Raw genomic sequence first — 24,622 nt, forward strand, 5'->3', positions numbered from 1 at the left:
ACCGGGTCAGTCTGCCAGTCAGAAACAAAACAGCCCCAAGACTTGACAAATGTAAAACATTTACCAATGACATCAAGGGATTTTTGAAAGGCAAGCCCATGAACAAGTGAGAGTGATGGGCTTGAGATGGGCGTGGTTAAAAGCCCACCGATGGATAACAACAGGTCGGAAAGCGCTTGACCTAATGAGGGAAAGACATAAGTGCAGGGCGCCCTAGTTTTTCCTAACAGCCCGCTGCCAGAGTCGCTGAACCGCAAGGCTGGCTAGTTTTTTACTCACACTTGTGCCTCCTTTTCCACCTCCCTACACTACCTGTCCCGTTAGCTCACTCCTGCAAGATCTTTTTCATCCTCACTCTCTCCCTTTGTCACAGGGACAAACTTCTCCCTTTGTCCCTGTTCCCCTCCTCCTTTCTGCCTTTGTCAGTTTCACTACTGCCCCGCCCCCTTTGTTGCTGTTTTCCTAACTTTCTCCATCTCTTGCCATTTCCTATTGTTTTCTTCAGCCAGCTTTCTGCCTTTGTCTCAGTTTCTCAAACTTTATTTTCCTTGTTCTTTCTCCCCTTCTCCCAGTTTCCCTTTCTCTTCCTCCATTTCCCCTGTCTCCCCATTGTTCTCTTCTTTCCAATTCCACCTTTCTATCTGTCCCTTACCTCAAGCAGTACTGTGTGCAGGAGTCCCCATGAGATGCCAATCTATGTTCTCATTCAAACCTTGTCGTTTGAGATGTCGTCATCGGCCTCCACAATCCTCTCCGCCACCACTGCTCTGTAATAGGATTTGCTAAATCATATACATGGCCTGACTCCAGAGACCTCTAGTAATGGCCTAAACCATGAACGCCAACTTCTCAAAGTGGTGATTGCAGCTTTTCAAAACTCCAAAGACACGAGAAAGAGATTGCCTATGTATCAATAAAAAGGTGAGACCTATTGGCTTTGCCAATACTCTATCTCCCACTCACTGTATCTGAAAAGAGTCATAAACATGCTTTTTCTGTCTTTTCCAATGGTTTGGTTGTTTGTTTTGCTGAACAGCAACACTCTATGTTTCAGTGTACATCAACCTTGAGTTTTTACTTCTCCACTGGGGCAAGTGATGTCCCACTACGGTGCTATGGTCTCTTTCCAATCTGGGGCTATACGATCTACTTCCAGGTGTATTCCCAGAGCATCTGTGAGTGGTAGGTGTACCAAAAGCAAGAACAAGTTAAGCCTGTTTGCAGCAGTCGCTGCCACAGCAAGATACCGGTACCTGCTTCTGCTGTTCTTCACTCCCTTCACAGTGGACACAGTGTCACAGCTAGGTCTGGGCGGAACGCACAGAGTTTCATTCTGCGGAATTCAGTTCTGCGAGCGGACGAGCACACCGCCCTTCTCGCGCTGATTTTTAGTGCCAAGAGATTGTTCTGTGCTGTAAAATCAGCACGAACGGCAGCATGCTGTGTACCAGGGGGTGCTGCTTCTTTCTACCACTCAAGTTGATTTTCTCGAGAGGCAGCTTTCACAATTTGAATGGTTGCAACCCGCCGCAACTGCCTATGTTGAGAAATCTCACAGTGAGGTGTTCTCGTGCCCAAAACCACGCTAGGGGATGCAAATTGTCGCTCGGCAACTTAACATTGGTGAGCCGTGCATGAGAAAAAATGTTGCCACGTGGCGGTTGGCAGAGTTTTGCCAGAACTCCGTGCTCCAAGTGCAAAGCGGAGTGGGCAAAACTCTGTGAGCAGAATTTTTCACCCACCCCTAGTCACAACTCATCCCCTGGTCCATTCCTACTCTTGCTTGGTGACGCACACTTGATGATGCCTCAACACCTGGACATCCTGCATCTCCCCACCGGCCAATAATTTATCCAATTCTGAAACCTGGTTTCTTCTTCTACCATCCCACGTGCTCTTCCTTGTAGCTACCAGGGTTTATCAGACTCCCACCCAAAGGACAGGGTGTGGGGTTCACCTTTAATAGACAAACTCCCCATATCTTCAAGGACGCACCCAGAGAGATGTGGTCTGTTAAATGCCAATTCTCTCCTTCTTGCACAAAAGCTTTTATCCTGGTCACTCTTTTGCCTGTCCAATGAGAGCGCGGTAAGAGGTTTAAGAGGGTGGTCCCATTAAAGTGGATGGAGAAAGAACAATTTTCGGAGAGTGATGTTGCTTTGAAATGAGGGGGACACAATTGAAGTCCATGGAGACATTTTACTTGTTAAGGGGGGTGACTATGAGTGAAATGAGGGTGACACCTGCCCACTGAGGGTGAGCTGACGGGCATGGCCAGAGTTTGTTGGTCAAGTACACAATTTGTGGCCAGCGGTATGAGAAATAAAAACTAGGCAGTTCCCTTGGACTCCACCGGCATGACGGCTCCCCGGATTGTCCCAGGGAGAGTTAAATATTGCACCCTTGCCAAGCTGTAGGAATTCTGCATTAGCTGTCAAAAATCCATGAACTGGCCCCAGACCAGGAACGCCTACCTTGTGCTGGCAGTGAGAGTGCATGCAATGCCTCCCAGAGCCAAGCAGGATGTCTAAACAACTCACTCAAAAGAAAGATGCGATAGGGAGGAGGTAGGGTGGCCGAGTTGCTGAACCTAGAAGCCGGGGACCTGGGCTCTAAACCTGGCCTCGCACCTAATCTAGAATAACTGTGCAAACCTTGTCAAATCATCAAATCAATATTCTTCACATCACTACCATTATATCTGTTAATAGGTGCAGTGGGGCCGTCTCAATTACGCTCCCAACCTTTCCTCGTCGTCGCGTCCTGGCTTCTATGGCCTGGCATAGGAGCTGGAACAGGGATGCCTGGGGGTGGTCATCGCCACAGAGTATAACGTGTTTTGGGGGTGCAGTCACTGCTCAGTCGCAGTATAGAGATGTTTTAAGTTATTCTACACCACCCCTATAAAATTTCCTCCAGCATCACTGCAATGCGGTGTAAACTAGACCCGCTGCATGTGATATCGGTTGCACAGAGCCTCATGTTTTAAATGCGCCTGTTACAATAACAAGCATTGGCAATGCCAATAGGTCTGGCTTGCATTTTGAGCCCTGCCCAAGTGGAAAAAAAACAAAAAAATATATATTTTCTGCATACAGTGCATCAATGCGGTAAAGAATTAAATGTGGGATGATTCCATGTTGTTTGAGATGTAAAATAGTCCTCCGTGCATGGCAATGTAAGCGCTCCCTAGAGGGCGGAATGATAAAACAAACAAGCAATAGCATGAGGTGAGAGAGCTATACTTCATCGGGTGCAGCCAAAGCCCTTCCTATGTATTTTTAAAAGAATTAGTAAGATAGATAGATTGTATTCATCAGGAGGGGCCCCATTTCTCATCTGATAGAGAGATGTACCTCCACTAGGGCTGTCAGTGGGTCTGGTCCATTCATCGAGTTTCTGCAATAGTTTTATGCAAAAAATGGAAAAATGTCCCTTAGTTGGATTCTTGGCCAGTTACCCCCTATAGATCATTGGAAGCAATACTGCAGATTTCTTGGGAGTGTGTCAGTAACCGCTCACTACGCGTTAATCTGGAAAAAGCGCTTCCTGTGTCGCCTGTGGCCTCTTGGTGTCAGAGGAGACATTCAGAGTCAAGTAGTCAGTACTGAGTATCATGGTCATTCCCCAATTTCTAGGCAGATCTTAAAAAATTGTTAGAAGTGGATGCGATGGGTTAGGATGGAGTGTTTGCTGCCCCTAGTGGGCCGGGTATGACCAGACGGTGGTCCAGGGCTCACTCTGCCACTGGAACCAAGCTATACCTGGCTGAAGAGCCCTAACTGGCTGATACTGGTCCTGTGATGCTTGTTTCTGGTCCAGGAAGGACCTGGCCTGGCAGTTCGGGCTGGACTGTTCCCATGAAAAGCAGGGTCAAGACTAATTTGCATATGGCTGGGTCCAAACTGAAGTGGCATGGTGTGCAAAAGAACGATGGGTTGGAAGGCTTGGCCGAACGATTGCGCGTGGCTGAGACTGATTCAATCACTCCATCCATCACTTTGTTGTTTCTGTGATATTTTGAGGCATGTTCTAGATCACAGTTGTGTGGAACAATGTGGGATCAGATGGCACGAACGGGCACAGCCTAGAGAAACACGGGCACAAACTCTTTGATGGTGATATAGGGGGGCGTAACTAGGGGTACAAGTAGTAAATTAATGAATGTCATCTGGGAAGGGGTTCTGTGTACAAGCATCTAGTGTAATTTACACCCACACTTTTTTTATCTCTAGTTCACCTGTATATTAAAACTTTGCAATAGATAAGATCCTCAATCCAATGAGCAGCTTTCCTAAATGTAGTTACAATTGTCTTTACACTAGCCTAAGAACCCCTTTAACTTTTCTCTGATACAGCATCAAGGAAAGCTGGCTTGAGAAGACAACGGCAAAAATAGTGTTTCTTTGTTTTTTTTCTATAGCGCCAACATGGTGCCGTAATACTACATTAGAGACTTTTCGAGCAAAGCAAGCATCCTGCCAGATTATTCAGGACAAGCTTTGAGATTTGGCTCCATAGGGACCAAGAGAGAGGCTATCCTTGGCACAATGCAAGTATTCCAAAGTGGATTTGCAGTACATTTAAGAAATTCATGCTGAAAATTACCCAGAGGTCACTCTTGAATGAGATTCTTTCCCGCCTTGGTATGTATACAGAACACCACCCACTTGGAGACAACAAGCCAATGAGAGATTAGAACACCAGCGGCTCAGTTTCTGGGCGCTGGGAGACAGTGTCCGACGCCCCGGGGACAAGGGAGGCCGAGTTAATCACAGCTTTCAGCCACAGTCCGGGCCCAAAGCGCCACCGTCGACGGGCGTGCTAAGGGCAGTGTTGTGTGCCGCGTGTACACAGAAGTCATTTGTAGGAGCTATACTGGGGAATTCTTACAAAGCATTCAAGCTATACAATAAAGTCTCGTTGTTTTTTTATTTTATTTTTTATTTACTGATCTATGTTGGGATCGGTAAATAAAAGAAAAAACAGAGAAACGTGTTTTTTCAAGTTCGTGGGGGAAGCACCATGGAGAGTGTGGCAGAAGCAACGAGGGTGGAAGCAACGAGGGTGGAAGCAACGAGGGCGGAAGCAACGAGGGCGGAAGCAAGGGCGAGTGCTGCTGGTGGGGAAACCACACGGGGGAGGGGGGCTACTGGGGGGGGAGGGGGGGGGGGTCAAAGTTACATGGACGGCTGGGAGGGGAGGGTTTGGAAGCAACACGGACTTTAGGGGTCAAGGACACAACATGGAGAGAAAGCAAAGTGGATCAGAGGAGGTGGGAGAGAAACATGGGAGAGAGAGCAATATTAAGCTGGAGGGGGGCACAGGCGAGGAAGCAACAGAAGGGAGAAGCACTGAGGACGGGTGCAAGATGGAGGGGTGATCGGGAAGCACACGGGTGAGAGCGAGTAACAAAGCGTGCCAGACGGTGGAGGAGACATGCACGAGGGACACCTGGAAACACATACACTCTCATGGAGTGGGTAACCAAAAAGAAAATAGAAGTGCTTGAAAAGTAAGCAGTGAAACACAAGCAATAAGACCATGCTCCAGGGTAGAAACCAACCCAAAAAGATGACGGGAAGCCCATTTAAGCTAACAAAAATAGCAAGCAAATAAGAGTGACAATAAAGCCAACCAATGGTAAGCAATGAGCTCTGTAAGATGACAATAGGTCTTTTTGCAAAGAGACAGCTTGCGGTGTCTGGTAAGTGAGACCTAAAAAGTATAATATGGTGTTCAGAGGATTTTACGGGTTGTTGGATCTCCCAGGGCACAAGAGATATTGCTAAAAGGAGAGTTGCCAATTTTTAACAAAGCTGATTTTGTGGTTCCATTTTCTGGTGTGTGATAGAGGCAGAAAATGCCATTGGTTTAGCTTTGGAGAGACATAAACGTACTGATGGTCCAGTTGCCTATGGATTCCTTGGGAGATCCTGTAATGGGACCCAGGAGGTCTGTGCAGTACTATTTTCAATGGGTGACATTGGTCCAGACAGACTCCGCCTCATTCTGAAAGCAACCCCTGGTACTTGAAGAGTATACATGTACCCTGAAGTCCCCCAGCATGCTGCAGGGCACCCTCTACACCTAGGAGAATGTGTGAATAACAATTATACCAACACATTTTGTGCGTAAGCCGGGGTGGAGAAAAACGCCCATGTCTGCAGCCTTCTGTGCCTCGAGCCATCTTCCAGCAGGTGGCACATCATCGCCAGGTCACTCCATGTCTGAACAAGCCAAGCATCATGGAGGTCTCTCAAGCCCCACATGCCCAGTAGGCGTAAGCATGATCCTAAAAGGAGAACTTATTGGGTTTGACATAGTTGAAAAAGAACAATACATATTACTGGAAGCCTGATCCCATAAGGCCACTTTTCTTTTTTTTAGTACAGACGAGCACCCAAAATACTGTTTTATAAACTTCACTGAATCTATAATGCTCGGACCATAAGGTAACATGTTCTTCACAATATACAATTTAGCATTTGTTACAAAATATGGGTCCCCGGGTAAACACTATGCCACCTACCTCTTTCCACAAACACTGGTACCTACTTCCTGCCACACCCCAAACTACTCAATGTCAAACTACCCCAGTGGCCAAAACGCCCTGATTAAGAGTTATCCTGATGTAAAGGTTTCAAGGTTATGAGTACTTATGTCTGGGTATTGAAGCCCAAGGCATTCTGGGTTTTATCTCCTCAATGGTGTTGTGTGTCACCTGGTCCGTGGGGGGGGGGGCATGTCTCTCCCTCAAGTGGAGACCTTGGGGGGGGGATAGTGAATGGGGTTGGACTGTAGACAGACAGACCTATGCGACTTCCGGTATGGTAGGTTCATGTACATGATGTTCTTAAGTGTGGGTGTCTGTCCAGCACTAGAATATGTTAAAGCCTTGTTTCTAAGTATGGATTCATCCACCTCCCTTAATACCCTATGTACTTGTATTATTATTTTTTTTTAATTGCCACTCTTCCGTGTTGTTTTGTAACAGCTGCCTCATGTGGCTGTATGGGCACACCGTGACCCGGGAATGAACCTCGCTTCCATAGCACACCCACTTTTCTTTTTTTATTTTTTTATTAAGAGGGTGTCATAGTTCGATTTTAGGCCCCACTCCTTGCCTATGACGTTCGCCCCTTTCCTCTGGCGTTTGTCCACGTGAAGCTGCTGCGTTGTTTAACCCCTTTTCTCCCTCCAATGCAAATACTTTTTTGGCTATTTGGGGTAGTTTGTGCTTAGGGCACAATAAAAAATTTTCCACATATGGTATCCACTTCAAATTTGCATCCTTTATTTCCAACATAGTGGGGATTCTAAATGTACACAGGGCTTGTGGATTCCCCTGGAGGGGACTGAGAAAATAGGCAAAATATATCTAAATTTTGAGTTTTAGGGAAAAATGGGAAAAAATGCCGTGGATAGAAGTGTTTGCTGTGCTAAAGTTATTGTCTTCCCAGCTTTCAGGAGCATGCAGATTTGAAACTAAAAAAAAACCTGATTTTACCACAGTTTGGGCATTTTTCAAAGCAGTACCCTGTCTTTTTCCTATTTCTATTTTGTTTTGCTCTCATTCTACTTCCGGTTTGTGGTGGAAACTACTATGAAGCCCATCGGTGATCCAGAAAAGCTATAGATTTATGAAAAGTACACAACATTCCAAATTCTGCAAGGGGTCATATGTGTAGATCTGTCAAGGTTTGCTCAAAGAAACTAACTGCTGGAATAATGACATATTGAAATTGTGTAGGAAAAAACTGACATTTGTGACAGACTGCAACATTTTGTCCAATGACTGATATATAAAAGCAATATACATTATGTCCGCTAGACCCTACTGGTTGTGGGGTTAAATAAAGTTTGTAGATTCTCCCACAACTCAAGGTACCCAGAGCGAACACCTGAGCTGCACTGTGCAATGGTTTTTCATTGTGTATCAGGTATAGACCAATTCATATGGTGAGATATGTAGAGTGTAAAATGGTTATGTTAAAAGTAGGTATCAAGGAAAGCTACGTTTTCTGAAATGGGCACAAGATTTTGCGTTTGGGAGCAGTGGTTATTTGTACTTCTCTGACTTTGTGTGTACCCATACTAGCATAGGATTTATAGGGTATTTTTCAAAATGTCTTCTTTCTTACACACTGGCTAACATTTACATTTACATACACAGCTAAATCCAGGTGGTAATAACAAGTGTTCTACTATTCTAAGCTACCACATGTCTGCAGATAAAAATAGTACCTCCCTTTAGTGGGTAGGCCTAGTGCCTGTGGGAGGAAGGAGCCCAAAATGCAACATGGATATACCATATTTTTCAACTCGAAACTTACAGTTTTTTATTTTTTTTTGCAAAGTATATTGCTTCAGAATTTGGGCCCTAGCACAGTCGGCACCTAGGGAAACCGAGCAAACTTGCACATTTTTGAAAACTTGACACATGAGGGAATCCAGGTTGTTGTGGCTTGTGTGACTTTCACCAGGATTTTTTTTTTTTTTGCCAAGAATCCATTACATACCTCAAACTTTGATTAAATGAACACATTTTCCTCACATTTCTGTGAAGAAAAGTTCTGGAATTGGTGGGGACCTCCAAATTTCCTTCCACCCAGCATTCCCCCAAGTCTATCGATAAAAGTGGTACCTCACTTGTGTGGGTAGGCCTCATGCCTGTGACAGGAAACGCGCCAAAATGCAACATGAATACATCACATTTTTCCACTCAAAACTGATGTTTTTTTTTGTTGCCTAGTGGGTAGCTGTAGATTTTGGGCCCTAGCTCAGCCAGAACTTAGGGAAACCTAGCAAACTTGCACATTTTTGAAAACAAAACTCTTGGGGTAATCTATGGTGGGGTGACTTGCAAAGCTCTCACCAGGTTTTTTTTTTTTTTTTACCCAGAGTCCCCTGCAAACCTCAAACTTTAACTAAAAAAAACACATTTTCCTCACATTTCTGTGATGCAAAGTTTTGCATTTTGTATGAAGCCACCAACTTCCTTCCACCCAGCATTCCTCCAAGTCTCCCGATAAAAATGGTTCCTCACTTTAGTGGATGGGCCTAGTTCATGGGAAATGGCCCATAACGCAACGTGGATAGATAAAAATGTTCCAGTCAAAACTGAACTTTGTTTTGCAAAGTGGGTAGCTGTGTATTTTGGGCCCTAGCTCAACTAGCACCAAGGGAAACCTAGCAAACTTGCATATTTTTAGGTTGGGCATAGCAGTGCACAATCGCTGTATTCCCCACGTGTTGGTATCTATGCGGTCTTTTAACCATTTCTACCTCACTCCCATCACTTTCACTTGTTTGTGGGCTTGCCTTTCAAAAATCCTTTGTTATCATTGATAAATGCTTTACGTTTGTTCCTCCTTGGGGCAGCCTTGGGGACTGACCCAGTTACATGGATAATTGCACGTTTGCCGATATGTTTGACTGCGAGTGAACTTCTTTTTCCTTTTGTGCGTCTCTTTAGGGCTCACGCTCCTGGCGGGCGTGGTGCTTTGAATCGGCTCGCTTATGTAAACTGTTTTACTTTTCATTTTTCCTTTTGTATGTCTCCTCTTTGCAATGCATGGCAGTATGTTGTTTCTTCCTCGTCCATCCTTGTCAAGAGGAGTGCTAACCTTCTCTCCATTCACACAACACACCTATACACACAACCCAGATCTATGTTTACGCACCTAGATTTTGATTTCTTCATTATTAGGATAGGCTTAGTTCCGGTTCATACTTGTACTAGAAATCCATCATTTTCTCATTTCATTCTAAGAATGCAACCTTTGCAAAAATTAATGACTGTTCAAATGTCCACAGGGCATTTTTCTTCCAGCTCGCATTATAATATATGCACCCGTCTCAACCAATCGCTGATTGAGGAAACCTTTAAATAGAACACGAGCAAATGCAGAACAGGCTCCATTGGAGTTAATTTCGTTTTGGGGTGGGGGGTTGTGCATTTTACGTGGTTAAGCTATCCGCACCTCGTCTCCGCGTTACCCCGGAGACATCTGATCATTTGAGGATGGGATATTTTAATGTTCTAACCTCTGACTGCAGAAGATGTTCAGAGTAGCACAAAGGTGTAATGGCGACTACAAAAGACAAAGAGGAAGGACTATGCAAGACAAAAGCTCGAGATGGGCCAATTGCCACGTCACATCGGGGCTCTAGGAGCATCAACAGAGAATGAGTCTTCCATTTTTGTCAAGGGGAGTGTTAACCTTCTCTCCTTTCAAACAATACACCTATACACACAACCCAGATCCATATTTAAGCACCTACAATCTGATTTCCTATTCATTAGAGTAGGCTTAGTTCCGGTTTGTACTGGGAATACAAATCCACCACTTTTTATTTAATTCTAAGAATGTGACCTTTGCAAAAATTACTGACTAAGTTCAAATGTCTATCGGGCATTTTTCCTCCCAGCTCGTAATATAATATAATATAAGCATCTTTCTCAGCCAATCGCCGATCAAGGAAACCTTTAATTACAATACAAGCAAAGGCAGAACTGGCTCCATTCGAGGTAATTACATTTTTTTTTATTTCACATATACGCAGGGCCACTAGAATTATGCAGCAGAGAGGAAAAATTTGTGCTGCAGGATTGGCCAATTTATGTGGCAAGAAAAATCCAGTTATGTATTACAACGACAATATCTGTAACTCAAGCAAATGCGAGACCTATTGCATTGCAAATGCTTGTTTAAAACTAGACGTGGGGGAAAACAGGGTGGGTGACTTATGTGGCTCTCACCAGGTTTTTTTTCCCCAGAATACCTTGTAAATCTTTAACTTTCACTAAGAAACACATTTTCCACATATTTCTGTGACAGAATGTTTTGGAATCTGCAGGGAGCCACAAACATCCTTCCATCCAGCATTTCCCCAATTCTCTCGGTAAAAACGGTACCTCACTTGTGTGGGTAGGGCTACTGCCCACAAAGGAAACGGCCAAACAGCAAAATTGATACATCACATTGTTCTGCTAAAAAGTGACCCTTTTTTGGGGGGAAATGGGTAGCTGTGGATTTTGGGCACTAGCTCAGCCGGCAACTACAGAAACCTAGAAAATCTAAACATTTTTGAAAATTAGACAACCAGGGAGGGGAGTATACAGATGTGTGACTTGCGTGCCTCTTACTAGGTAATGTTACCCAGAAGCCCTGCAAACCTCAAACTTTGCCTGAAGTCATGCATGTTCCTTACGTTTCTCTGATGGAAACTTCCAGAATTCAAAGGAATACAAAAGATTCCTACCACCCAGCATTACTCCACTTATGCTAGTAAACAAGCTGTATCACTTGTGTGGCTGGGATTAGAATCTGCAACAGAAACAGATCAAACCAAGGTCAATGGGAGCCGATGAGGAGGACTCCCATTGACCTCAGTTTGATCCGTTGCTGTGGCGGGCATTCGGTCCAGCCACAGAAGTGGCACAACATTTTGATCGGCACAAGTGGGGTATTGCTGAGTGGTAGGAATTTTGTGGATGCCTACAGATTCCAGAAGTTTGCATCACAGAAATGTAAGGAAAATGTATGATTTCAGGCAAAGTTTAACGTTTGCAGAGCATTGTGGGTAAGAATACCTCCTAGGATCCACACAAGGCACACAACCCTGGAATCCTCTGGTTGTCCAGATTTCAAACATGTCTGTGGGTGGTAGATTTCCATGAAAGGCGGCTATGCACGGCCCCCAATCTCGCAGCAACCCCTGTTGCTGATCTCTCCACGTAGCACTTTCGGGCCTTCTGAGCCGTGGTCTCTTGGCCTAACCACACAAGTGGGGTATATTTCTTGTTGGGAGATGTGTGGGAACTCAGGGAGGCAGGAATGTTGTGGCTCCTCACATATTTCAGAAACTTTACGCACCAAAATGTGAGGTAAATGTGTGTTCTGGTCAAAGATTGAGGTTGGCAGGGCGTTATAGGTAAGGGAATGTTCTGGGATCCACGCAAAGCACACCACTCTGGACTCCTCCAGGTGTCTAGTTTTCAGACCGTCTGGGTCAGACTATACTGCCACCTAGGTTTTTCTAGGTGGCAGCCTACCCAGGGCCAAAAAGGCAAGCCATTACTCATTGCTAGTGGGACACACTCTCCTGGCCCATATGTAAAACAACACCCAAAAGAATCAATTGCACTCTCACTTCCTTTGGGATGGGATTCTTTAGCTTAGAGAGGAGCAGAAAGACGGATGCTTTAGGGGTGAGGTTGGGGTCTAATGTTTGGATGGGCCAGACCCATCCCAATATTTTATTAAAAAATGTATTCCTGCCATGCAGTGGGATTTTTGTACTTCCTGTCTGACTGGTTTGACCCTTTTGCGGTGGTGCTGTGGCCAGTGCCAGAGTGCAACACTCCCACCGTTTTGTTTTACCCTAAAGGCAAAATTCTTGGTGTTGGTGGACTTTGGGGCCCAGGGGCAGATGTGGGACAACCTCCCCAACTGGGACAAACCTATATGCATCCGCAGGGTAGAAAAACACTTTTGCCCCTTCTGGGGTGGGGTGTGGCAGATTGGCAGTGAGGACACTATCAACCCCCCCCAAGGGTGCACAATGTCAATTGGGTTGGGGCATGTCCTGCCATTGATTAATGGAGTTTGACCAATGACTTTGTGTTTCACCACTGCGCATATTAGTTGCTCAATGTTCACCAGTAGCACATTGTATGTTTTGTTCAGTTTAGCCGCCTATGGGCTTTGACATGGCATTAGCCATTACTTTCTGTATTCAGTTTATTCGCCTATGGGCTTTGACATTGCATTAGTCATTACATTCTGTATTCTGCCTATTGGCTTTGACATGCTGTATCCAGTTGAGCCGCCTACTGGCTTTGACATTGCATTAGCCATTACGTTCTGTATTCTGCCTATTGGCTTTGACATGATATTATACATTGCATTTTGTATTCAGCTCAGCTGCCTATTGGTTTTGACATGATATTAGACATTGCATTTTATACTCCGCTCAGCTGCCTATTGGCTTTGACATGATATTATACATTGCATTTTGTATTCAGCTCAGCTGCCTATTGGCTTTGACATGACACTAGACATTGCATTTGATATTTAGGTTAGCTGCCTATTGCCTTTAACGTGGAGTTAGACATTGCAGTTGAGAATCCAAGCTGTGTTTTTGCACAAGATGAACCAAGCTGTTTTCTTCTCACAGTAGACCAGACCTGATAAGAGAGGGTACATTGGTTGTTTTTCTCTCTGCTTGAGCTTGGGAAGAGGAGCAGTCTCGGAGATCTGGCCAGTCTCCAAAGGCTTGCGTAGTTTTCCCGAGTCTGAGAGGAGGGGGCACACCTTTGTAACGAATGTCACAGGCTTCAGAGAATTAGATTCGAATCTGCCTGACTTCGTGCTGCAGCTTGGCGCCAGTTGCCAGCATCCCGTGTGGGTAGATAAATCTCTTTCCCGCAGCTGACAAGGAGTCATCAGCTTGCAGACCCTAGAAAGATGAAGCTGCAAATAGTTTCTCACACGGTGAAGTATTTGTTTTGCTTTGCATTCAATATCTTATAAATATAACCTGCTGTGTATATTGCAAAGTGATATATTTTGTTTTCATTAACGTGTGCTTGAAATCTAATAATTCGTCATTCATAAAAATTGCGGTTGGGGAAGAATTAACAACAATAAAAGTCTTCTTTGAACTTAGAAGTGCATTCTTGATATGTTATGTAAGTGCTAAAAACGAGATAAGAGCAGAAGCACTACAGGGCAGAGCACAGGACCATGTCCTGGGGGCCCAGCCCCACCCCAAACAAATACTGCATAAATGCAGTTTCTGGTGTTGAGTGGGCTTTCTGCCCCCCACCCCACCCCACCGGGGCACATTGGGGTAATCACCCTCATTCGCCCACCGGCTTGGGGGGGGCAAAAAGACTGTCAGGACATTTTGTTTGGAATGGGGGCATGGCCATCATCATGGTAGGCAGCTCCCACCCTCATATTGTTTTTTTATATATCCTTGGTGTCTAGTGGGCTTCTGTCCTCCCCCCCCTTCCAGGGGAGCTGTTTGGAAGTAATAACCCCACTTGCCCCCAGAGAGGCAGAAATACTGCCACACTGCGAGCATGTTTTTGGTGAAGGCATGGTCATGCCCATGATGGGCAGCCCCCACCCCTATTATTTATTTTATATTCTTGAAGTTTAGTGGACCTTTTGCCCCCTCCCGCTTCCTTCCCCCCAATGGGGGTAATCACCCCTATCTGCATCCCTAGGGGGGCAGAAAGACTACCTGCATATTTTGAGGTGGGGGCATGGCCGTGCGCATGATGGGCTGGCCCTACCCCTATGTTTTTAATTAAATTAAACTTTGGTGTCTAGTGAGGGCAGGCAGATTGGTGGTAATTACCACCATCCGTCCCTTGGTACAGGGGGGCAGAAAGACCAATACATTATGGGTGTGGGGTTAGCGTAAGCACTGCTCATGGGGCCGCTCACCCAATATCCCTGGTGTCTAGTGGGTGGATCCCTGATTGGGGATCACTCTTCTATGTCGATTCCCAAGCAGGGATCTACTGGGCAGAGATATCACTGAAAAGGAGAGATTCTACCCTTTCCAAAGATACTTCTCCCATCTAAATCGGTGCTTTAACATAACTCCCTCCCCCCACCAAGCACTGATGCAGTGAAAGTAAAAAGTAAAGCAAGCCCATAGGCTGGTTTACTTTCGCTTTAGTATAATGACGTAAGCGGACCCTGTGTGCCGACCATTATTACACTAAAAGGAAAAAAAAGACTCTGGCTGCTCAAGAAGCTCTTCCAGACCAGTCCGGGTTTAAAATTTAATAATGCGATCCCTCTGGAGCCTTCAGGTGCCTCCGCAGTGTCGCCCACTGGCCGATACCCACACTTAAGGGGTTAATACCACGGTGCCATGGGCAAAATGTCAAGCACAACTAAGTAAGTGGTAAGAAGGCCACATACCAAAAACGGATGAAGTTTGTTTATGGTCCTGCTCTGGAGATAAAGAGCCGGACCCTGCTCACTCGGCACAATAAAATAGTAATCTTAAAGAACCACTGATGTGTAACTGAGATCTGCTCAGCTGTGGGTCACTATATCTCCAACCACAAAGCCCGCCAAGAAAGAATGCTAATTAGCAGTATACATACTCATTATAAGCAGTGGCGGCCACTTGTCAGCGAGGGTGCCAGGCGGGGGTATTAAAAAAAATATGTAATTAAGAAAAAACAACTTACCTTTCATGTTGGGAGAGACGGTTCCATCTCTCATTCCTCCTCGAACTCCCGGAAGCGCACAGGCTTCCAGACACCCCTCCAATCACGAAGCTGCTGTCGACAGTATGACAGTAGCGTCATGATTGATCCGAGCGCCCTGCTTCAACGCTCAGATAGGGATTAGGGCCCTGTGCACTTTCTCCTCCCGGCTGTTCAATACAGCCGGGTGGAGAAACTCAAAGTGAGCACGACTGTTTAGCCGGCCCAACACAGCTGGCCAAAGCGTCATGCGCACTAATGTACACATAGCCCTCCTCCAGCCCCGCCCGCCTTAACCGTGCTCCAGAGGAAAAATACAATTATAATAACATTATGGTATTATCATTTTATTTTTCCCTTTCCTCCGCTGCATAAAGCAGTGGGGCGACGCTCCTCCGCCTTAGTGGAGGGGCCGCCACTGATTACGAGGAGTACTGTCAGCCTGGTAGGAATGTATTCCTTGTCAAAGAATCTATCTCCACTCAGATGACAGAAAACAATGATTGGCTCATTCTAACGGGTGATTGTACCCAACTATGAACCTAGTTAAAATGTTACAGATGTATACAAAGTCAGATTTAAACATTTTAAACTTTGCAGTGAAAGGTAGTTGAACAAATTATTGTGTGTCACAAGGTGCACTGTCTTTTTTTCATTTCCTGTGTCACCTCCAGAACTTCAAGTGGGCGGGCCCAGACCAGGTTGTAAGTGAAAGCTAACACTGAAGTGGGTCTTTATTGGGCCAATAATCAATGTCTTAACTTTAAAGACAAAAATACTGATCGATTCCTAAACAATTAATGTAAAAATCTCGAGGGTAAACTAGGGCAGTGATTTAGTTTAGTTCCCATTCATTTCTGACATGTTTTACTTAATCTTGCATTCCATAGGAGTGGCCACTGTTTCTTGGATGTTGTGTTTCTGTAGTTTTGTTCTGTGAAGCGTACTATTCTTGTATAGTGCATACTTTGGATTGAGTCGCCCCCTGGGGGTTCGTAACGGGTCACAGTCGAGAGAGCTCTAGATTTGAGGCCAATGAGAGTGCAGGCTTATCACAGTGGCTGTCACTGAATCAAAATTCTGTTCAGATTACGTGATCATCCAATATTTGGCCTCTCTGCAGAGCACACAGTGCACAGTGCAATGCTCACATATGTTTGTTGCAAATGTGATTCTATCTTAATGTGAATGAAAGAGATAAACAGTGGGAATTATATTGCTAAGGTGCAAATAGGAGACAATGCAGCACTTACAGGCGAGTGGGCGCTTGGAGAGTTTGAGGGATGTACAGTGAAGGAGATACGAGGAAGTACATAGAGGGGAGAGTGAAAAGAGGGTGCTAAAGAGGAAAGACATGAGGTGTTAGATACTCTGATAGAGGATTTCAGAAAGAAGTAAAGACAAAAAATGGAAATAAGTGGCTAACATGGGCGTCCGAGGAATGGTGTGTGAAGGGATGAACGGGAGTGAATGAGACTCACTGGAGACCACTGCCCCTTCCACAGACCTCAGTTTAATTCGCAATCTAATAATTTCTGAATTTAAACATTTTTAATATTATTGACAACTAAACTGTTGTTGCTCATTTATCTTATTCAGCCAACAATCACTGACAAAGCCAATGATCCTTGTTTGTTTTTAGGTGCATGTTAGCAGTGTTATATGTTAATCAATCCGGATTTGTAAAGCTCGGCTAATCACCCGACAGGGTATCTAGGCGCTTGCAGGTACCGGAGGCTCATTCGAACAGCCAGGTCTTGATGGCCCTACAGAATTCCAGAAGTGAGGTGATGGGCAGGACTTGTGCGGGAAGGATGCACCAAAAAACAAGGGAAAAGCAAGGAGAAGCCACACAAGCAATGGGAGGAAAACAAGGGAAAAAGCAAGGAGAAAGCAGTGAAAACGAGGAAAAAGAAAGAACGCACATACAACATGGGAGAAAAGCAGTGAGAATGAAGGAAAAGCAAGGAGAAGGCAGCTAAAAAACGGGGGGAAAGCAAGGAGAAGACAGGAGCAAGAGCGATGCAGCAGCACGGGGAGAGTTGGTCCTGGGTGTAATTACACAGAGCAGCAGCAAAATACCAGTCGGGCTTGTTACTATGAGAAGCACAGATTTATTTTACATGTTTCTACAAGACCTCCTCCCTTCACACTCTGTTTTTCATCCCAAGACTTAGTTGCCTCCTAGCATATTCAACAGCTTTGTTTGTTGGGCCCAAGGGGGCCAGGTGAAATAGAACTGGGGCACGGGCCCCATCTGAGCATCAACAGCGATGCCAGTGCTCATGAAGTGATGCACTTTGGGCATCTTTTGGGGGGGGTAGAGAACAATGCGGTGCCATGAACTCCCATGCCCCATCAGACTGGGGGAAATGCTGGTGTCCACTGCACACTGCTAAGATTAGATCAGCAAAATCCTGTAATATGAAATTGGCATTTTCAAATGATGCCAGGCCTCTAGTGCAAAAGAGCACTTAAACTACCATCAGGGGGTCCCACCAGGGGATGACAGGGCTCAGCAGTCCTGAACTTTGTCTGCCGGATGCCTAGAGTCCTGTATTGCCCTAGATTGTTTCTGGTTCTGGCCTGTGCTGGATATTGTGCAGTGCATGCCGCCAGGCGGTAGCTGGCGTGCATCCGCAGATTACTTTTAAATTTTTTTTAGAACTGGAAAGATTCATTCAGTTTAGGTGTATACCATGAAATCCTTTCTCCCATATATGCAATGAGTGCTTAATTTGAGCTGGTGTGTGTCACCGCTAGCACCCGCACTTATTTGTAAACAGCACTGGTTTGCGACAGTCTACCTTGTGGTGACGTCTGTCTATTTTTGATCATAGCCTATCCACAACATGTTTAATATACTTAGAAAATATATTTTTTTAAACGGAACGGGTGCAGGCCATGCTTATAGTGTTAGGAGACCTGCAGTCGCGGCTCTCCAGGGATATAGGAGGCGGGGCGGCACGGGAGGGTACAGGGTTTAATAAACTTTAAAACAACATAAAAAATAAACTTTACTCGCTCCTTGACGGGCCTACGTTTTGCAGTGCAGGCACAGGCTCTCAGCCTGTCTTGCAGCCAAACCTGATGCCGCTCTGAGCAGCGTCAGGATTGGCTGGGAGCACCCAGCCAGGGTGCTCCCAGGAAGACTGGGAGCCTATGCACACTCACTTGTTGCTGGGCTGGAGAGAGCCTACTGCGCATGTGTGTTTGGACGGCCCGAGGCGGCCGGCCAAACACGCATGCAAGCTGAGGGAAGTGCACAGTGCACTCCCTTCAGTGCTGTCATCCAAGATGCCCCACGTCTTTCACAACGAAGGGATAATAAACATAGATTGTTATCCCTTCATTGTGAAAGGGTTGCAGCTTCAGCTGCTGGCGGGGGGGTGGGGGGGACACTACTCCGCCCTAATGTAGGAGCCGCCGCTGGTGACCGGTAAGAACTAAAATGTCACACGTGTGACAGTGTTTGGCAGTGCTAGCAGGGACAGTGGGTACTTCCAACTATGGGGGCCTCCTGAGAAATACCTCAGGCCTGACACATTTTTACAAATTGAGCAGTGAGTGGCATGCGGCCTTGTGGTCATTATAAAACCACCGCAATACTGCCATCTCAGCTGGTGAGATGCCAAAGGTGGGGCAACTAAAACTGGCTTTCCACCACACCCAGCGAGGCACAAATGTTTGGGGTAGAGCCCTACCTGGACCCGGCTCCTTCCCGTGGAAGTCGCTGCCTCTACACCCTTGCCTTCAAGGACACTGGTTGAGAACCAGGTGAGCCCTGAAAAAGCATCTGAATAGCAGAGTTTTGGACTCCTTCACAGCCGACTGCTCCATAGCCATTAACTGCTACAACTTGTCCTGAGTGTGCAACAACTTTCAGCCAACTCCAATAACCCAGCATTCTCACTCCTATGAAAAGAACCTCCAGGCAGCACAAGCATTGCATACAAACAAAAAAAATAAAAGAGACAAAATAAAAGAATCAAAAACTTGGAACTGCTACTCTGGTGCATTTGTCAGCATGAGGAATAGACTGGAAACCAAAATCAGGCAGCCCTACACACCAGGAGGCTGTGAGCAGGATGAGACTTTGAAGGAATGGTTGGGTCCTGGCACTCCTTCCTGTTCCGAAACCAGCTCCCTACCTTGTAGCCGGGAGAGGAAATGGCAGAGTGGCCCATCCCGCCATGTCGGCAATGGGCTAAGCACTAAGGGAAAAAGATCCGCCGAAGAGAAACCATCACTAAAGACAGACTTCTCGCAGGCCGCTTGGCTGCCTTCAGCCCCTGGGCCTGTGCCACGGTGTGCCCAGTCACCCTTGGCAGGGCGTCAAGAATTCTCCAACCAGAGTTGAATTATTGCTTTTCGTGTAGTTTTTGGCAGGCCTGAGCGGATCCTCTGGTCTCGCAGGAAGTCTAGAGACAAAAAGTTTCTAAGTCATAACCAGTGACCTGCTTAGAATTTTACCCCTCACAGCTTTTCATTATCAAACAGTCCTTCCACGCAGTCAAGAAAATATTAACCCACAAGTTAAGCACAACTTATAGCTGACTTAGCAAAACCTAACTGGAATGGTCAACCTTCCCCACTTGCAAATGGTGTAAAAAAAAGTGAAACCCATGTGCAACGTTACTTCTGACAGCGCGGTCCTTCGTGTTTGATTCTGCCACTTTAAGTGCTGTACCCTGGCATTGTCTCCACCCACAGTAATTGTAAATTCTACTCCTGAAGAGGCGTTGAAGAGCCTTGCGCCCAGTACCACCCTACTCCAGAACCCAAGGTTAGAGGTAAATATGCAGTAGGTTAGAAATATGTGCTTCCCTTGTCTTGTAGGATTAGTTGTGTTAAGGTTATTACGTTTGTGCTCATGATAGCTCATGCATTCACTCTGCTGTTTTGGATAGGGATGGATTCATTGAAGTGGATCAGTAAAGGGAAGATTCGATATATTAGGGTGAGTGCTGCGCCTGTTAGTGCGATGAACTGGACAGAAAACAGGGAAGAGTCTGGAAAGCACCTCTGAGATTCCATAATAGTCATAAAGGTTTGTTGGAGTCAGACATTGACATCAGACTAGGATCTCTGCAAGTTCTAACACATCTAACACATCACTCCCTGTTACTATAGCAACCGGCATCAAAAGCACCAGCATCTTCACCCTCTACAGAGACTGATCAAGCAACGCCGTGGGGTGTGTGGGGTCACAGCTTCCCAGATCCAGTCTGGTTTGTCTATTAAAGGAAAAAACGCAGCATCTTTTATTTTTCTATATCGTAGGCTCTGTCCTGAAGGAAGTTTCAACTCTTTACAATTGTGCCTTGTATTCGAAAGAATAAATAGTGCACAATGTGTACACTACAGCTGTCAGGATCAGACCTCACTGACATTGCTTCTGAAGGAGATCTCTTCACTCTGAAACCACAATATGTAAACAGCACAGTATATGCAAACTATTATCTCAAGAATATACAGTCTAAAGTCATCGAGAAAGCCATCAATACCCAACTCACAGACCGCCTAGAACTCCATCAACTCCTAGACAGCTCTCCATCTCAGAGATGTTTTAAGGCATGGCCAAAGTGGGACCTGGCCCAGGGCCCCAGCATTTCAGGGGGACCAAATAGAACCAGCTCTGTTCTGCAGAAAGCCTTGCACTGATGACCTTGAATAATTCTTAGACAAATTTTTTTTTACAAAAACGTTTCCTTTCATTTATTGCTTTTCAACACCAGATAACATCCATTAAAAAAAGGCTTCTTTTAGATCAAAACAGGCCCACACATATCAGAAATGGGAGGGGGTAATAGAGAATATTTTCAATAATATTAGTGAGCTGCTGTTATATTATAATATTGAAAACACACATTACTATCCCGGAATATTACGTGTAAACCTATTTCGAATTTGGATGAGTGTGCCTGTGCACTTTTGGTGACCTGCCAAAGAGAGCATGAAAGTGTTAACGTTAAATCATAAATTCAAAGCTGTTCTGGACAGGGGCTCCCAAAATCCTGAGGATGTCCCTGCTAATCTCATTGCGGCCACTGATGAGATCAGAAGCATCCTCGACTGAGAAACGACTGCACTCACCGTCCTCAACTTCTCTGCAGCTTTTGATATGGTGTCCCACAATTCACTCCTCAGAAAGCTCCAGCACTTTATTATCTGTGGACCAGCCCTCAAGTGGATATCCCTCCAGCCTCATGGACAGGACTCAGTGAGTTAGACTTCCCCCCCACCCCTATACCTCAGGACTCAACAAACTCATCTGCAGATTCCCTAAAGCAGAGCTGCTCAGCCCAAAACTCTTCACCGTCTACATGATTGCCCTCAAGGACATCGCCAGAGCCCACGGCATCAACATATTATCCTACGCCGATGACACACAGTTCATCCTCTCCCTTACCAACTCAACCAGCATCGCCAAAGCAAACTTTGCTAACTGCATGAGTAATGTAGCTGCTTCCATGAAAAAAATCTGCCTCCAGCTCAACACAGACAAAACCAAACTCCTTATCTTCGGCAAGAATCACTCCCCCTGGGATGCCTCTTGGTGGCCCCCTCCGAATGTGGCCCTCACCCACCCTGACAAACATGCCAGGAGCCTCTGGATCATCGTCGACACCAACCTCTCCATGAGCAGACGGGTCAACGCCATCGCTTCCTCATGCTTCCACATCCTGCGAATGCTACTCAAGATTTTCAGGTGGATCCCACTTAACACCGGACGATCAGTCACTCAGGCTCTTATCCCAAGCAGACTTGACTACGGAAACGCCCGCTACATCAGAATTCTAGACCATATTCCACGCTGACACCAAACCACCCAGAACGCCGCCGCCTAGACTCACCCTGAACATCCCATGAAATAACCACATCTCTCCACACCTCAGTCCCCACTGGCTGTCACTCCAGGAAAGATGTAAGTTCAAGCTACTCCACACCTGCAAAGTGCTCCACAAAACAGGTCCAGGGTACCTCAACCACCGTCTCAACTTCTACCAACCCACCAGACACCTTCAATCTGCGTCCCAGGCAAGAGCACACCTCTCTCGCATCAACAAGGGCAGACGCGGAGGACATTCTTTCTCATACCTCGTAGCTAAGACTTCGAATGACCTCCTGCAACACCTCAGGACCCCTTCCCCCCCAACTCATGGACTTTCGAAGAAACCTCAAGATGTGGCTGTTCCAGAGGAAATAGGCATGATCTCCTCCTCATCTCTCTAGCCTGCCCTACTCTGCCCCTGGGTGGGATGATACCTAAACTCTAGAAATCCACATAAGATAACATAAGATTAAGACATTAGATGTTGAATGCTTAAGCTACACTTGGGACAACTGGAACAAACAAGTATTTGGAGTATTGACTCATAAACAAAAAGAATGATAAATCACGTTCACTGTGTGACTTCACTGGGATGTCTCTAACTTGTATAATTTTATTTTGCAAAATCACGAATCATCATTGTCCTGATGAAGAGACGCAGATGCATGTGGTCTTATATAATGAAAAGTGAAAATATCCTTTCAAATAATAATTTGGAAGTTTCTTTAATACTTAGAATGCCAAAATGAAATAAACATGAGCAGACAAATTATGTAAAGACGCCAATTTATGCCAATAAGTAGTGTAAATCCTTGTAAGTTTTTTACCTGTTTTTACCGTTTTTAACACTTTCAAGGGCCTTAACCGGCTTGGAAGAGATCTAATAAATAAATAAACTCGCTTAGAGTTTTAACTCATGCCCAAAAATAAAAACGGCATTGTGCGCTTACACCGATAAGGGCATGATATCACTTCGAATTCAAATCTGGCAGCAAAACTTCCTTAGACACGGTTGCCGCTGCTCGTAAACAAAACCCAAAATCTGAGAAAAAGCTGGAAGCAAGTGACAGACACTCCAGCCACCTCGCCTGCAACTAAAATAAGTGCTTTAAATGGGCCTGTGCTGCCAGGTACGGCGTACCAGCAGTTCTTCAATAGGAAAGTACTTTCTATGGGAGTGTACCGCCGCCTCTCGGTGGGAAACAGGTACTGCGATAGTGAGTCCTGCACTTCTATAATTCAATTTCGATCGTTGATTTACTCAACACCAGGCAGAAGTTTTTCAAAGAATCTGAGTTAAGAATAAGAATATAAACATTAATAGATAAATAAAATGCGAAAAATCTCACTTTCATCCAATAAAAAAATAATGGATAGTTTTATGGCTTTCAGGCTTGTGTAGGCCTCTGAGTTTATAGAAATGCACGTTATGCGTTTTATTATTTTTCTGAAAACATGTTTATAAATTAACACTATTATTGGGATGATGTTAGGGGGGGATTCTCAAATCGACCTGTAAGTGAATACATGATGGTTTGAGAGCAGCACACTTGCAATCAGAGATGTGATAAAGTTACAAAACAGGAGGGGTCTCCTAAGAATCGATGACCGAGGAGTGGGAAACCAAACAAAACTGAACAAAAAAAAACAGAAGGCGACAGGTAAGTGTTAATGGATAGATGTTTAAAAGTAATACAATAGAATTACATTAAGACACGAGAGATCTAGGGTGTCTGCACCCCCTCACGTCCCATGACAATAAAACAAAAAGTAATAAATCAAACAGAAGCTCGAAATGATTCACCTCGAGCTTCATCAACGGCGATTAATGTCAAGGTGACAAAATGCCCTAATAATGGAGCCATAGACTGTGCCCGAGGAGATGTTACCTATAAACTTTAGATAGAGTTGGGTTTTGCTCCATGATTAGTCATCAGAGTAGGAGAGGTGGGTTCAGTGACCACACCCCGGATCTTTAGGTGTTAAACATTAGGGGTCATTCTGCAACCTCTGCCTTGGCTGGTGCTGTGCGCCTCACATCGGTGCTCGAAGTGTGCAAAGTCTGTTGTGCACTTACGAGATGGCAGCAGCACTGTGGTGACCCCAAGGAAGGTCACGAGTATAATAGGCGCATGGGCCCCACGGGGCTCTGACGGGGCAGACGGTGAAAATGGGTAAATCACATCACGTCCTAACTGCACCAATCTCAACTGCCCCAATCTCAACTGCCCCAGCCTCAACTGCCCCAATCTCAACTGCCTGGACCTCAACTGCCTGGACCTCAACTGCATCAATCTCAACTGCCCCAGCCTCATCTGCCTGGACCTCAACTGCCTGTACCTCAACTGCATCAATCTCAACTGCCCCAGCCTCATCTGCCTGGACCTCAACTGCCCCAGCCTCATCTGCCTGGACCTCAACTGCCTGTACCTCAACTGCATCAATCTCAACTGCCCCAGCCTCATCTGCCTGGACCTCAACTGCCCCAGCCTCAACTGTCCCAATCTCAACTGCCTGGACCTCAACTGCATCAATCTCAACTG

The 24,622-nt window shown here is 45.5% G+C and overlaps 1 protein-coding gene and 2 pseudogenes across 1 annotated transcript in view; all 3 read right to left on the reverse strand.

Moving 5' to 3' along the window:
- PPP1R16A (protein phosphatase 1 regulatory subunit 16A) overlaps window positions 1–24,622 on the reverse strand; it is a 290,625-nt gene that overhangs the window by 202,459 nt on the left and 63,544 nt on the right. The gene's annotated exons all lie outside the window — the stretch shown is intronic.
- LOC138283122 (U6atac minor spliceosomal RNA) lies at window positions 9,600–9,651 on the reverse strand (annotated as a pseudogene).
- On the reverse strand, window positions 10,130–10,248 carry LOC138283123 (U6atac minor spliceosomal RNA; annotated as a pseudogene).

Source organism: Pleurodeles waltl, chromosome 2_2 (genome assembly GCF_031143425.1).
Source record: "Pleurodeles waltl isolate 20211129_DDA chromosome 2_2, aPleWal1.hap1.20221129, whole genome shotgun sequence".
NCBI classification, from domain to species: Eukaryota; Metazoa; Chordata; class Amphibia; order Caudata; family Salamandridae; genus Pleurodeles; species Pleurodeles waltl.